This window comes from Lipotes vexillifer, unplaced genomic scaffold, assembly GCF_000442215.2.
Source record: "Lipotes vexillifer unplaced genomic scaffold, Lipotes_vexillifer_v1.1 scaffold641, whole genome shotgun sequence".
NCBI lineage: Eukaryota > Metazoa > Chordata > Mammalia > Artiodactyla > Lipotidae > Lipotes > Lipotes vexillifer.
In genome coordinates, this window is record NW_006780658.1 from 3,107,716 (window position 1) to 3,123,474 (window position 15,759).

Here is a 15,759-nt window from a genome sequence, read left to right on the forward strand (position 1 = left end):
GGAATGAGAAGGACAGGCCTGTAACTGAGAAACTGAGATACTGAGATACTCACATGGATGAAATGATGAGATGTCTATTTCACTTGCTTCCGTTTTTTTTATCTCCAACACAAAAGCTGGTGTGCTTCTTAGTGTGGCTGAGTTCTTGCCAATGAGATTCTAAATCCAGCAAAACTGGCGGACACTTTGTGTCTGTTCATTCTGAAGCTCATTGGAACATCTCTGGGAATATCCTTGATTTGAAAAGGTTAAGATTTTATGAACACTTGGATTTGACCTCAAACAAAAACCTTGAATCCTACTAGAATTCTAGTTGCACCAGAAAGGAAAGAAGCTACATACATCCAGAGAGGACTTGAAACTGTGTGCCCTGAGAATGGTTAATTTGGGAGGAGGTTGGAGCAGGGGAGGGTAATTGAAGTAGCATCTGTCCTAAATTATGTGACTCACTATGTAACTGTTGACATTTCTCCTGATATTTCACAGCTGATCATGGAGCTGCCACCACTAGTTTCTTCAACAAAACGAATGATGTTTTTCAGCACAGGCAGCTCCTCTTTTCCGGCTGTTACGTGCATGCTGATGCCATCAGAGAAAAAGTCCAACTTCTCTTCTGGAAACTGGAAGGGTTGTCAATAGTTTCAAAATGGTGCAATGTATCTTAGCCAAGCAAAACTTTGAAAGAAAAATCGTGATACCCTGTGTACAGATGGGGTCCCTGGATGCTTGGCACTGCACTAGGCTTTCCTGCCTTGTGACATGTTGCAGTGATTCACTGTCTTTGACACAGGCATGTGTTGGCATCAAAACCCTGTCAGAAGTCCTGAAAGAAGCCATGCTTACTGCTAGGAGAAGCGTTACATTCACAACTAGCATCTTTCAAGAGGTTTCGCCAAGAAATGGGAGCCAGATACAAAGTTCTTCTGTATTACACAATTTATGGTTTCCCAAGATCAAACCTTGAAACTAGTGGTTGGATATCAGACGGTAATTTCTTTTTTTCTGAGAGAAAAAGAAAGTAAGTTTACTCTCAGTTTTGGCATGGGAGCAGCTCATTCATGGCCTGACTTTCCTGGCAAATATTTTTGGTCACATACTTGAGTAAATCTTTTGATTCAAGTTTCTGCAGTGATAATTGTGGGTGCCACTGAAAAATGACAAGCTCTTTGACCAAGCTGCTCCTGGAGATGGCCAAATGTGTGAATTTTCTGCTGCTGGAAGCAGTACTTTTGTAGTCTGGAAATGGGGATACTGACAAAATAGCATTGTATGTAGACTCCTGGCAATATGGTAGAGCTTGTTTAAAAGTTATTTTGCTCAGATAACCTTAAAATAGGAGTTTGGATTTGAAATTCCTTCCTTGCTGACAATGATAGCACCAAAGATTTAGACTTTGCTAAAGATACTGTGATGGTTAATTTTATGTGTCCACTTGATTAGATCATGGTGTGCCCAGATATTTGGTTAAATATTCTGGGTGTTTCTGTGGAGGTGTTTTTGGATGAGCTTCCCATTTAAATTGATAGGTTGAGTAAAGGAGGTTTTCTTCCCTAATGTGGGTAGGCCTCATCTAATCAGTTGAAAGTCTGAATAGAAGAAAAAGTCTGACCCTCTTCTGAGTAAGACAGAATTCTTCCTGCCTAACTGCCTTTGAACTGGGATATTGATTTTTTTTTTCCGGCCTTTGAACTCAGATTGAAACATTGTTGCTTCCTGAGTCTCCAACCTGCCAGCCTTTGGACTGAAACTATGCTGTTGGACCTCCTGGGACTTGCCGGCCTTCATAATCATGTGAGCCAATTTCTTATTATCTCTATATCATCTATATCTATATCTATATCTATATCTATATCTATATCTATGGTACATTTCTCTGGAGAACCCTGACAATTACAGATACCACCACTGATGTGAAGCCACAAGAGATAACTTGACTTGTGGTCAGTTCAGAGACCTGGAGAATCCTAGTGTTCCTTGACACAAGATTATTTTAATTTGGCAAATCAAGTAATGGTAGTTTTTTATTTCATTTACTGCAGAGAAATTGTTGTAACATTTAAGAGCTGACCCCCAAATTCCTCTTTGAGAGAACTGTCTGTTGGAAATCATATGTTGATAAATGTGTAACTAGGATAGATTTTGTCACTGCTCAGTTGTGGCCAATGCTGGAACTTGTGACTTGCCCCTCCATCTTCCAACTCCCTCTCTGGGGGACTTTTGCAAATCCTGGGCTTTTGAAAAATGAAGTGTCTATAGGACACATTTTGGATGTGGTAGAGTCCAGATAAATGTCCTTCTGGTGGATGACCCATGGGTGACAAGCCCTCCCCCATCAGCAATGAAAAGAAAGTCGCCATAGCCCCTCAGTGTATCAGTAGTAACTGAGTTGTCTGGCTCTCAATGCAGTGGCTATGGGTGGTGACTGGGCATTGGCTCAGCTTCCATCAGCCTCCTTGCAGAAGATGCTTTAGGAATCTGGCTGCCCTTGATGATGACTCTGCTCATTCACTTGCCATCCCTCCCCCACCCCATCTTTGTGATTCAGCTCTTCCTTCTACTTCTTCTCAGGTGCTCTAGTACATGCTCTTTTCCCTGTCACCTCCTTACCCAGTAATCCTCATTTAGTTCCCTTGAGGGAACTGTCTGCCTCTCCTTCAACTTTCTTTCTAATAAAGTATTCTGATTAAATTCCCTCAGGACTTTCCTGTTTTCCACGTAACAGCTCATTGTAGATGTAAAACAGAAATCAAAAGTTGAACAAAATCCAGAGATCCAACAAAACCCCCAATACACTGTGTGTTTTGCTTTTTGTATGTCTGCTTTTATAATTCTAATCCTTTTCAAGGCATCGTGGCTGCCTCTTGCAGATTGGGGAGGGTCAGTACAAAGAAGTGGCACAGAAACAACAAAGACAAGGTACAAGATTATCACTGGGTAAAAGGGGAGCCCTCTTGGTGTCTGGATATTGATGAGTCCCAAAGCTTCAAAGAATGACCACCACTGCTTTGTCTAATAGAAAGAAAAATTTAGAGTCAGTAAAATGGTACACCATTACTTGATGTGACCTTTCTGTGCTTTCCCCCAACCAAAAGAAAGGTTCAGTCAAATCTATAAATAACACAAAATCTTGTGTGTGAAAAGGGGGCTGAGATGGAGTTATTGTTGGATGGATAAGGTAGGATGTAAGGACATCAGAGCCTAGAGGTGAGGCCAGGCAAATGCCAGCTGGCGTAGAACTAGTAGAAACCTTGAGATTGAGCTTTGGATTTCATGAACCATGAAATTATTGAGTACAAGAAAATTTTACCTAAAGATCATGGGGGCAGCGAGGCCTCCAGCTGTCTAGAAGGTTACAATAATTCACATCTTTGTGACTAAGCACTTATTAGAAACCAGAAGTGGAAATAAGTTGGATATTAAAGCTGACAAGTATGTAATGTCAAAGATCACTGTAATTTAACTTCTTATTCTTGCAAAATAACTTCAGGATTCTCATTTCTGAGCAGTCATCAAGCTAATTTTCATTTCACTGGAATGACTTGATTTATTTCACATTTTCAGGAAGTTGCCACTAATTTCTGCAAGAAAAAAAAAAAAGAAATATACCAGTCAGGGTTGATAAAGCAGAAAAGGGTTTTACTGAAGGAATATGGGGCTGCTCCCAGAGCTTCTGGGAGGGCTGGCAGATGAGCCTTGTGAAGCCAACAGGAACAGTGGCAGACTAACTAGTTGGCCACAGCCATGGCCAAGATTGCACAACAGAATCAAAGTCAGGGAAGCACGTTGCTGCCTCTAGAGGTCTCTGGATGCCTCAGTTTTCACCACTGTTGCTAATGGCGCTGAATATCACACCCAGCAGCTGCTGGCCCAGCCACCATAATGGATTTTGTGCTGTTCCTGCTTCTTTGTCCAAATTGAGAATGCCAGGCTGCTGCATTTAACTGGCCAAATCTGTGCCAGTAGTCCATGCCCTAAATGTCAGGGGTGCTGGGGAATAAGCATCTGTGTTTTGTGGCTCCCATGGTGGGAAGTAAGCTTGAGCTGTGAATGAGGTTAATATGGGTATAATATGCCAGGAAATCAAAAGAAAGATGGAAATTACAATCATATACAATATTGAGAAAAAATTTTTAATAAAGTGTTGTTTTTCTATGTTGCCTATGTGAAAGCAAGAAACATTCAAGGAAATAATATAAATTGTGTATAAAGATACCCATGGGAATTTTTAGATAAAATTATTTTGGGGAGCAGATCCATAGGTTTCATGAGCTTTTCAAAAAGTCATTGTCTTTTTATACTTTCCCCAATGCCAAATTTTCTTTCTCATCTCCATCTTCTAGAGAGTTTGAACACATTACACTCAAAGCTCAGAATGTCTCTTAAACATACGAAAAAAATGCTTAAATCCTCTCATAATAAGAAAAATACAAATTTAAATTACAGTGATACCATTTATTATCAGTTATATTGGCAAAACCAAAAAGTCTGACGTCATATTCTGTTAATGAAGCTGTTGGGAAATCGACTCTTTCTTACATTGCTGTTGGAAATGTAAAATTGTCTGACCTCTGTGGAGGAAACTTTGGCAATATAGAGCAACTACATATGCATAATCTTTTTTCTAGGAATCCATCTCAAAGATACAGTGGCAAAAAATACAAAATAACAAATGCACAGAGCTTTTCATTGAGGCATTATTTGTAATTCTAAATGTAGTAGGCAGAATACTAAGATAGACCCACCCATTCTCTCCCCCCAACATATGTCTTGCATAGCTCCCTCCTTTTCAGTGCAAGCAGAATTTGTGAATATCATAGGATATCCCTCTCAGGATTAGGCTATATTATATGGCAAATGTAAAGGAATCTTTACAGAAGGTCCCTAAACTGTTGACTTTGAGTTAATCAAAAGGAGGATTATACTGAGTGGACCTGACCTAATCAGGTGGGTCCTTGAAACAGATTCTCTCTCTTTTTTTTTCTCAAAGTTTCCTTGTACCCTTTTTTTTTTTTTTTTAAACTTTTTATTTTACGTTGAAGTATAGCCGATTAACAATGCTGTGATAGTTTCAGGTGCACAGCAAAGCGACTCAGCTGTACGTATACGTGTATCCATTCTCCCCCAGATTCCCCTCCCATCCAGGCTGCACATAACATTGAGCAGAGTTCTCAGTGCTATACAGTAGGTCTTTGTTGGTTATCCTTTTAAAATATAGCAGTGTGTACATGTCAATCTCAAATTTCCTAATTATCCCTTCCCTCCACCTTTCCCCCACGGTAACCATAAGATCATTCTTTAAGTCTTTGAGTCCATTTCTGTTTTGTAAATATGTTCATTTGTATCATTTCATTTTAGATTCTGCATATAAGTGACATCATACGATATTTCTTTCTTGAAGCAGAGATTCTCTTGATGGCTTTGGAGAAGTAAGCTCCACATGTGAGAGGACCTCTGGAGGGGGTTCTGTGGTTAGGACCTGAGAGAGGCTTCTAGTTTCTGAAAGTCATCCCAGATGACAGCTAGTGAAAAAAAAATAGGGATTTCACTTTACAACCATAAGGAAATGAATTCTGCAAATACTAGTGAAGGAGGAAGAGAACTGCAAACTTCACATGAGATCACAGCCTTGGCCAACATTTTGATTTCAGCCTGGTGGGATGCTAAGCAGAGGACCCAGACAACCTGTGTGCAGACTTCTGACCCAGAGAACTGTGAGGTAATAAATTTGTGTTGTTTTAAGTTACTAAATTTGTGGTAATTTGTTATGCAACAGTAGAAAATGAATTCGCTGACAAACAAAATACTACCAAATGTCCATCAATAGGGGACAGATTGAATAGACTATTGTATATCCACAAAACTGAGTACTTTGTAGTTGTAAAAAGGATAAAAGGATCTAGGTGGGGAATGGTGTTTTTACATGCAATCTTTTGTATAAGAAAAGGGGAATAAGAGTACATACACACCAATGCTTACATTTTCAAAAAGAAACAGTGGAATGATTAACCAAAATAAACAAATACGGTTACTTAGAGGGGTAGTCAGGGACCAAGGAGGAGATGGGACTCATGCGAGGCTTTTGTGATATACCTTATTGTGTTTTGACTTTGGTACTTTGGCTTACATAATTAAAAACAAAATTAAAGAATAAAAAGGAACTATTCAATATTAAAAATTAATGGAAATAAACAAATCTAGTTGTATATCAATTTGGTAACATTAATCACACACATAAATGAATTATTTAAAGTAACTCTAAAGCACAGTGTTTTGACTGTTGCTTCCTGGTGGAGTGTGTATATGTAAGGAATGTAAGCATAGATTTATATATGTGCCCTGGGAAACTACTCACCTAGTCCAAGCAGGGTAAATGCAAGGGGTCCATACCCAGGCATGTTGTAGTGAAAAGAGTAAAAGCCAACGACAAAAAGGAAATCTCAAAAGGAGTTGGGGGAAAATGGACTCTTTACATACAAGGGAACTTCCATAAGATTAACAGATGACTTCTTCTCAGAAACAATGAAGGACAGAAGGTAGTGTGATGACATTTTCAAAGAACTGAAAGAAAAAAATTGTCAACTAAGCATCTTAAATTCTGCAAAAAACGTGAAATAAAGATATTCCCAGATAAACAAAAGTGGAGACGATTAGTTGCTAGGAGATCACTTTATCTGAAATACTAAAGACTTCTTCAGGCTAAAAGCAAGTGACACCTGGACTGTAATTCAACTGCACACCAAAACCCAAAAAGTAATGGTAAAGGTAATTATATAATCATAAAAGATGCTTATTTCTTCTCTGAACTACAATTTAAAATCAATTCTGTGAAATTACATATATAAATGAATTATTGGTCCTATAACACATAGGAATGCAGCATATTTGAACAGCACAAAGGAAGTGGATGGGAGCAAGGCTATGTTGGAGTAAGGAAACGATGCCAGATGACGACGTGAACGTATGGGGACAAAGGAAGAGAACCAAAAATAGTAAGTAAGGAGATTAATTTAACCAACTCTAGTTATATACTTCCTCTCCTTTATTCTCTCAACTTCTTTAAAATAAAAAAATATATAAGATAATAAGTAGAATAACCTATTGTTGGGTTTGTAACATATATACATGTACTATGCATAACAATTATAGCTCAAAATGGAGAAAAAGGGAATAGAGCTATACCCAAGAAAATTGAAAACATATGCCCACACGAAGACTTGTACACAAATGTTCATAGCAGCATTATATCATAATATCCAAAACTTGGAATCAGCTCAATTGTCCATCAGCTAGTGAACGGACAAACAAAATGTGCTATATCTGTACAATGGAATATTATTCAGCCATTAAAAGGAATAAAGTACTGATAAATGCTACAATAGGGGTGAATCTTGAAAACATGTTAAGCGAAAGAAGGTAGACAGAAAAGACTTCATACTGTATGATTCTATTTATATGAAATGTCTTTTATAGGCAAATCTATAGATTCAGAAAGTAGATTAGTAGTTGCCTAGGGCAGGGGATAGTTTGGGGGTAGGAGAAATAAGGAGTTACTACTGATGGACATGGGGTTTCTTTGTAGGGGAATGAAATGTTCTAAAAATCCATTATGGTGATAATTGTGCAATTCTGTGAACAAACTAAAAACAAGTGAACTGTATACCTTAAATGGGTGAATAGTATGTGAATTATATCTTAATAATGCTGTTAAAAAAAAGTCTAATGAAATCATGCCAACACTGCATAGCAGCCAACTGGAAAGGAGCTCCCAGTGCACAGGGCAATTTGAGCATCAAAAAGACTGACTGCATTGAATTGAAACACAGTATATATATAGTGAGTTTTAGTTTGTAAAGACAACAAAACAAAACAAATATCTCACCATTCACCACTGGAGGTTGCCAGACCACCAATCATTTCTGTGAAAAACTGAAAGAGGAAAAGAACCAAGCTTATCCTGCCTTACCTGTATGAATTGTATATTTATATAACTGAAGAGCTGATGAAAGAAAATTCTTTATAGAAGTTCAGCCTAAAGGTACAGAGAGAATGATAGAATAAGAAAATCACTGTTTTGCAACTTCTAAGGAAATAATACTTCTGGGCAGCAATCATGTATAAATAATAAAAGTATGAGGTAAAATGTGATGGGAAAATCTTATAATGGAGGGATCAGGGTCATATAATTTGAACCCTCTGATTTCATCCTTTTAAAAAATAACAGCTTCATCAAGAAATAATTCACATACAATTAAAATTCACCCTTTAAAGTATGCAATTCAGTGGTTTTGAGTATAATCCCAGAGTGGTGCAACCATCACCACTATCTAATTCCAGAACATTTTGTTAATACTTCAAAAAGAAACTTGATTCCTATTAGCGGTAAGTCCCCACTCCTCCTTCCCACCAGTTTTTGGCAACAACTAATCTATCTCCTCTTTCTGTGGATTTGCTTATTCTGGACATTTCATTTAAACAGAATCAAATAATATGGCTTCTTTCACTTACCATAATGTTTTTATGGTCATCTGTGTAGTAGCATGTATCAGTATTTTGTTCCTTTTAATGGTTGAATAATATTCCATTGTATGGATATACCACATTTTGTTTATCCATTCATTAGTTGAAGAAAATTAGGTTCTTTCTATTTTTGGCTATTGTAACACTGCTAAGAGCATCTGTGTACAAGTATTTGTGTGGACATATGTTTTTAGTTTTTTTTGTTATATACCTAGGATTGAAATTGGTGGGTCATATGGTCACTTATGTTTAACTTTTTGAGGTGATTCCATCTTATCAATAAAAGTAGGATGGTAAAGTATTATGTGCTTCATAATATGATGTAAAAAAATATACAACATACACACAAAGTATTCTGGTCTAAGCAACTGAATCTGAATATAATCAAGCATGTAGATCAGGAATATGTAAACTTTTCTGTAAAGGGCAAGACAGTAAATATTTTAGGCTTTGTGGACCATACAGTCTCTGTCACAACTTCTCAACTCTACTGAGAAGCATGAAAGGAGGTACAGACAATGTGTAAATAGAAGACATTGCTTTGCCCCAATAAAATTTTATTTCAGAGCAGGCAGCAGGTCACATTTGGCCCACAGGTCATAATCCTTGTTTGAGATTTTATAGAAAACCTGGCGGAGACAGAAACACATTAAATCAGCCAAACTTGGAAAGTGAGACAAGTGACATGGTTTTTTCAAAAAAACATTACTGGCATGAAAATGGCTTACATTCTGTTTTTTCCATAAATGCTCTCTTTGTTTTTAATCTCATGCTGTGTGTTTCTTGAGTGAGTAATAAAAATAAGCTTGGGTGTATCTGAAGGAACATAGTGGCTTACGATGTATCTTTCAGTGACCTTATTGTGCTGCTACTTCTCCTAATGGTAAAAGACCCCTCTGTTTGGACCAATTATAATTCTTCATCCCTATGGTGACAATAATCTCACCAAGATGTGAACATTTATCTAAGGCAGATCAATCAGAATTTTCCCTTCAACCTTTATTTTTTCAAGGTGAAGCTGGGATAGAAAAGCTGTATTTTCTTTCTGGTTGTGAGAGTATATGGATGCAAGCCCCAAGACAGCTCTAGTCAGTTTCAGGTTTCGGTAGCCTTTGATCTTTAGAATGAAACCAATCTGAAAGGAGAAGGAAAAGTGTATGTGTGTGTGTGTGTGTGTATGTGTGTGTGTGTGTGTGTGTGTGTGTGTGTGTGTGAGAGAGAGAGAGAGAGAGAGAGAGAGACACAGAGACAGAGAGACAGAGAGACAGAGAGACAGGGAGAGAGAGACAGAGAGGGAGAGAGAGAATGGAGGGGATTGGAGAGATTAATTTGCAACCAAAGAATTCCATTTAATATGGTCATCTTAAAAGATTTTTGAAAGAATTAGACATAATATGTATAAACTTGCTGACATAGCAGACTTTCAATAAATGTTGGTTTTTAAAACTAAATCACAAATTGCTTATGTTTTATACATTATTATTTTATTTCCTATGTTTATATGCCCTGTCTTACAAACACATTGTCAGTTCCATGAGGGCAGGAAACATGCATATTATACTTCCTTGCTTTCCAGAGGGTCTAGCATGATCTTAGTTAATTTCTGTAAAAAAGATATTCTTCATTGATAAAAAGAACATGAAAATGTATTATTTGATTATAGAACTAGAATGACCTTAATATCTTCCAGTGAAGGTAGACTTGTTTTCTGTGAATTTATCTCAAGTTAGAAGTAGCATTTATTTTTATTTTTTATTTTTTTTAAATGGAAGTCTCTTCTCAGGTGTATTATTGTTTTTTCAGTTAGTGGAAGAAGCATGAGTTAAATTATAAAATTTTTTTTCTTGGAAATTCATGGATGAGATGTAATTGCTCATGTAATTTAGGTTCTAATGTTGACTATTTAAGGCACATTTTTAGCTTAATTGCTGGAAAGCAATACCACCACAAGTTGAAATAGTTTTAAAATAGAAAAAGATATAAAATTATAGTGAACATGTCATTTGAAGTAATTTGCATTCTAAACAAAGTCTGAAAGAAGTCATTAGAGTTATTCAGAGCAATTAGTTGATGGTTTTTAAAAGACCCATGTAATTTGAATTTGTTTACTTTATACATTTAAAGGCTTTACATATATAATACTAAAATTGCTGTCCTAGTTTTTAAATAAGTGAAACTCTTTTATTTTTTCTAAAAACCAAATTGTTAGAACCCTAAAAATATCTATTGCTGTTCTGAATATAAAGCTTACTTACTAACCAAGTATGATGTCAGTCCCACATTTCAAAAATTTTAAACAAATATGAATATGTTCTAGTTATAATATCTAGGTGAGGCATGTCCTATAGCTTCCTCTCTTTAGCTAATGATAATTTTTAACAACTTTCTCATTCTTAGGAAATATTAGAATTAAATAAAAGTTTGTCACTTCCATAATAATAGACACTTTCTTATTTACACTTACATATGAAATTACTTTTCCAAAACAGTTGTCCTAAGAAAATGTTTTCTTCCTGTGGTTCATGTAATATAGGAACATAATTTGATTTACATAAGTTATAGGAAAAAAATAAACTGAGATGCTTTCACTTGAGCTTGAATCAATATTTAATTTTAAGTAAACAAATACTTAAAAATTGTAATCTTGGGAATTCCCTGGCAGTCCAGCGGTTAGGAGTCCACACTTCCACTGCTGCGGGCTGGGGTTCAATCCCTGGTTGGGGAACTAAGATCCTGCAAAATGCGCCGTGTGGTCAGAAAAAAAAAATTGTATTCTCTACTGCCATTTCTGTCCAGGATGGATTAGCAAGCACAGGATTTATCTTAAACAACTAAATAAGCAGACAAAATATACCAAACAATGGTTTTCAGATATTGGACAACAGGTAGTACATGAGAACGATCTCTGAGAGAAGGGAACAAACAAGGTGAGCCCTATGATTGCTCAAGCTACAGGCTAAAGAGAGTTTCTGGGCTTCACTGCAGGGTGCGGGAGTCCATACAGAACCTGGCAGACTCCCTTAGTTGAGGAGACAGAGTGCAGAGTTCATGGTGGCCAAGCCACTTATAATGGAAAGAGCAGAGTACTCGAGAGGAAAGAGCTGCACAGCTAGAGAGTTCTAGAGACCTGGCTTTCAAATGTTTATACAGAAAGGTTCAGACTAGTCAGAATAGTCCATGGAGCTCACACAGTTCCAGGAATAGTTTGTGCTTGTACCAGCCAGAGTGAAAAGCTTCTTTATTCCCAGGGATTGATAAGAGAGTCAAATAACCTTGGATGAAGGGTAGACAACTATGACATGTGGGTCAAATCTGGCCTTTTTTGTATAGTTCACAAGCTAGGAATGGTTTTTACATTTTTAAAGGGTTATTGAAAGCAAATGAAGAGTATGCCACAGATTATATGTGGCCCATAAAGCCTAACTAGTAACTATGTGGTCCTTTACAAAAAAAGTTTGCTGAACCCTATCCTAGACTAAAGGCTGTTCTAAACCTGCCTAATAAGTGTTAAAAGCAAATCTCAAAAGTATCCATTTCCAGGGCTTCCCTGGTGGTGCAGTGGTTGAGAGTCCGCCTGCCGATGCAGGGGACGCGGGTTCGTGCCCCGGTCCGGGAAGATCCCACATGCCGCAGAGTGGCTGGGCCTGTGAGCCATGGCCGCTGAGCCTGCGCGTCCGGAGCCTGTGCTCCGCAACGGGAGAGGCCACAACAGTGAGAGGCCCGCGTACTGCAAAAAAAAATAAAAAAAGTATCCATTTCCAAGTACATTAACCACATCCTAAAACATAACCTAAAAATACTTAAAGGGATAAAACTAGTATCCATTTCCAAGAAAATTTCCGCCTCCCTGAACAATGTCCATAAATATTTAAAGGGATACAAAGCATCTAGTATACGACAATGTAAAAATCACAATGTCTGGCATCTAATAAAAAATTACCACGTATTCAAAGGGGCAGTAAAAGATGACCCATAATGAAGACAGATGTCAATTAATAGAAACAAAAATGGCATTGATAATAGAATTTTTAGGAAAGGACAATAAATCAGCTATTATAAATACAGAGTGTATGTTGAAAAAGATAGAGAAAAACATGAGCATGATGAAGAGAGAAATGGAAAGTATAAGTAACACCTAAACTAAATTTGTAGAGATGAAATATATGATGTTTTAGATAAAAATATACTGAATGAAATTAACAGGTTATTTGACACTATTAGGAGGAAAGATTAGTGAACTTGAAGGCATAGTAATGGAGACTATCTTAAATGAAACAGAGAAAAGAAGACAGAAAAGTGAATGGAGCATCAGTGCACTGTGGGTAACCTTCATGTATCCTCATATATATGCCATAGGAGTCTCAGAAGGGGTGGAGAGAGATGGAAGGAGGGAAGATAAAATGTCTGGAGAAATAATGGCGGAATATTACCAAATCCCATAGACAGCAAAAGCTCAGCAAACCTCAGTCAGAAGACACATGAAGAAAGCAACATGAGGCAGATAATCAAATTGCTTAAAAGCAGGAATAAAGAGGAAATAATTAAATCAGTCAAAGGAAAATAACATATTCCATACAGAGGCACAAAGATAAGCATGACAAATAAAGAATGCAAACTAGAAGATGGTAGATCAACACACTTTAAGTACCGGAAGACATAATACCCCATCATTCTAGAAATATTTACCCAACTAGAATATGTTCATAAAATGAAGGTAAAATAAAGATTTTTTAAAAGACATACAAAAGCTGATAGAATTTATTACCAGCAGAGTAGTACAACAAGAAATGCCATAGAAAGTCCTTCAAGGAAAAGGAAAATGATGTCAGATAGAAATTTATACCTAGTTAAAGAAATGAAGAGAATCAGAAGTAAAAACTATTTATGTAAATATAAAAGTTTTTTCCTTATTTAAAAAAATTCATTAAAAGATAATTGACTCTTTAAAGCAAACATAGTAACAATGTATTGTACAGTTTATAACATAATTGTATGACAGTATGGGTAAACTGTATGGCAGTAGTGGCATAAGGTCCAGGATGGGGGAAATGTAAGTAGATAGGGGTCTAATGCTGTCTGTAAAGTGGTATAATATTAGTTGAACATAGGCTGTAATAACTTAAATATGTATACTGTAATCCTAGAGCAAATCCTACATATATTAAAAAGATGTTTATTATGAATATATTATGAACTTTATGCTAATTAATTCAATAACTTTGATGAACAAAAATTTCTTGAAAAGATACAAACTGCTGAAGCTCAAATAAAAAGAAATAGATGGCCTGAAATAGATGGCTGGTACAAATAGATGGCCCTATATCTATTAAATAAATTGAATTTGTAGTTAAAAAATCTTCTCACAAAGAAAACCCTAGGCCCAGAAGATTTCATGGTGAATTCTACCACATGTTTGAGGAAGAAATACCAATTTTACACATTTTTTTCCCCCCAAAACAGAATAGGATAGGGAAATTTCCAACTCATTTTATGACTACAGAATAATCCTGATACCAAAATTAGACAAAGACATGGCAAGAAACTAGAGACCAATATCTCTCACAAACATGAATGCAAAAAATCATTTGAGAATTAACAAATTGAATCTAGCAATATGGTAAAAGAATAATATATCACAACCAAATGGTGTTTATCCCAGGAATGCAAAGCTGGTTTAACATTGAAAAAAGTAATCATGTAATTTTAATATTAACAGAATGAAAAAAGAAAAACATATGATTTTCTTGTAAGATACCGACAAAGCATTTGAAAAAAATTCAACACTGCTTCCTGATAAAAGTAGAAATACAAGGGAATTTCCCCAATCTGATAAAAAGCATCTATGAAAAACTTACAACCAGCATTATATTGGGTTGGCCAAAAGTTTCATTTGGTTTTTTCTGTAAGATGGCTCTAGTAGCACTGAGTTGTCATTAACTTCATTCAAAACAATTTTGTTAGATTGTATGTGACAGTTGTCATATCAGTATGCATTAAAAAAAAGACTTATCTGGGGCTTCCTTGGTGGCACAGTGGTTAAGAATCCTCCTGCCAATGCAGGGGACACGGGTTCGAGCCCTGGCCCGGGAATATCCCACGTGCCGTGGAGCAACTAAGCCCGTGCACCACAACTACTGAGCCTGCGCTCTAGAGCCCGCGAGCCCCAGCTACTGAAGCCGGCGCGCCTAGAGCCCGTGCTCCGCAACAACAGAAGCCACCGCAATGAGAAGCCAGCGCACCGCAACAAGAGTAGCCCCCACTCGCTGCAACTAGAGAAAGCCCGCACGCAGCAACGAAGACCCAACGCAGCCAATAAATAAACAAATAAATAAATAAATTCTTTAGAAAATAAAAAAAAAATCAAAATTGGTGAATTTTTGTGTAGCTGTTTTAATATGGAAGATGGAAGAAAAAAAGCAACATTTTCAGCATATTATGCTTTATTATTTCAAGAAAGGTAAGAAAGCAACTGAAACGCAAGAAAAGATTTGTGCAGTGTATGGAGAAGGTGCTGTGACTGATTGAACATGTCAAAAGTGGTTTGCGAAGTTTCATGCTGGAGATTTCTCTCTGGACGATGCTCCAGTTGAAGGTCTACTTCAACTGGTAGACCAGTTGAAGTTGATAGTGATCAAATTGAGACATTAAATGTTATACCACGTGGGAGATAGCTGACACACTCAAAATATCCAAATCAAGCGTTGAAAATCATTAGTACCAGGTTGGTTATGTCCATCGCTTTGATGATTGGGTTCCAGTTAAGTGAAAAAAAACCTTCTTGACAGTATTTCCGCCTGAAATTCTCTACTTAAACGTAATGAAAACGTTCTATTTTTAAAACAAATTGTGACGGGTGATGAAAAGTGGATACTATACAGTAATGGGGAACAGAAGAGATCGTGGGGCAAGAGAAATAAACAACCACCAAGCACACCAAAGGCTGGTCTTCATCCAAAGAAGGTGATGTTGTGTACATGGTAGGATTGGAAGGGAGTCCTCTATTATGAGCTCCTTCCGGAAAACGAAACAATTAATTCCAACAAGTCCTGGTCCCAGTTAGACCAACCAAAAGCAGCACTCGATGAAAAGCTTCTGGAATTAGTCAGTAGAAAATGCATAATCTTCTATCAGGATAATGCAAGACCGCATGTTTCTTCGATTACTAAGCAAAAACTGTTACAGCTTGGCTGGGAAGTTCTGATTCATCCACCATATTCACCAAACATTGCACCTTCGGATTTC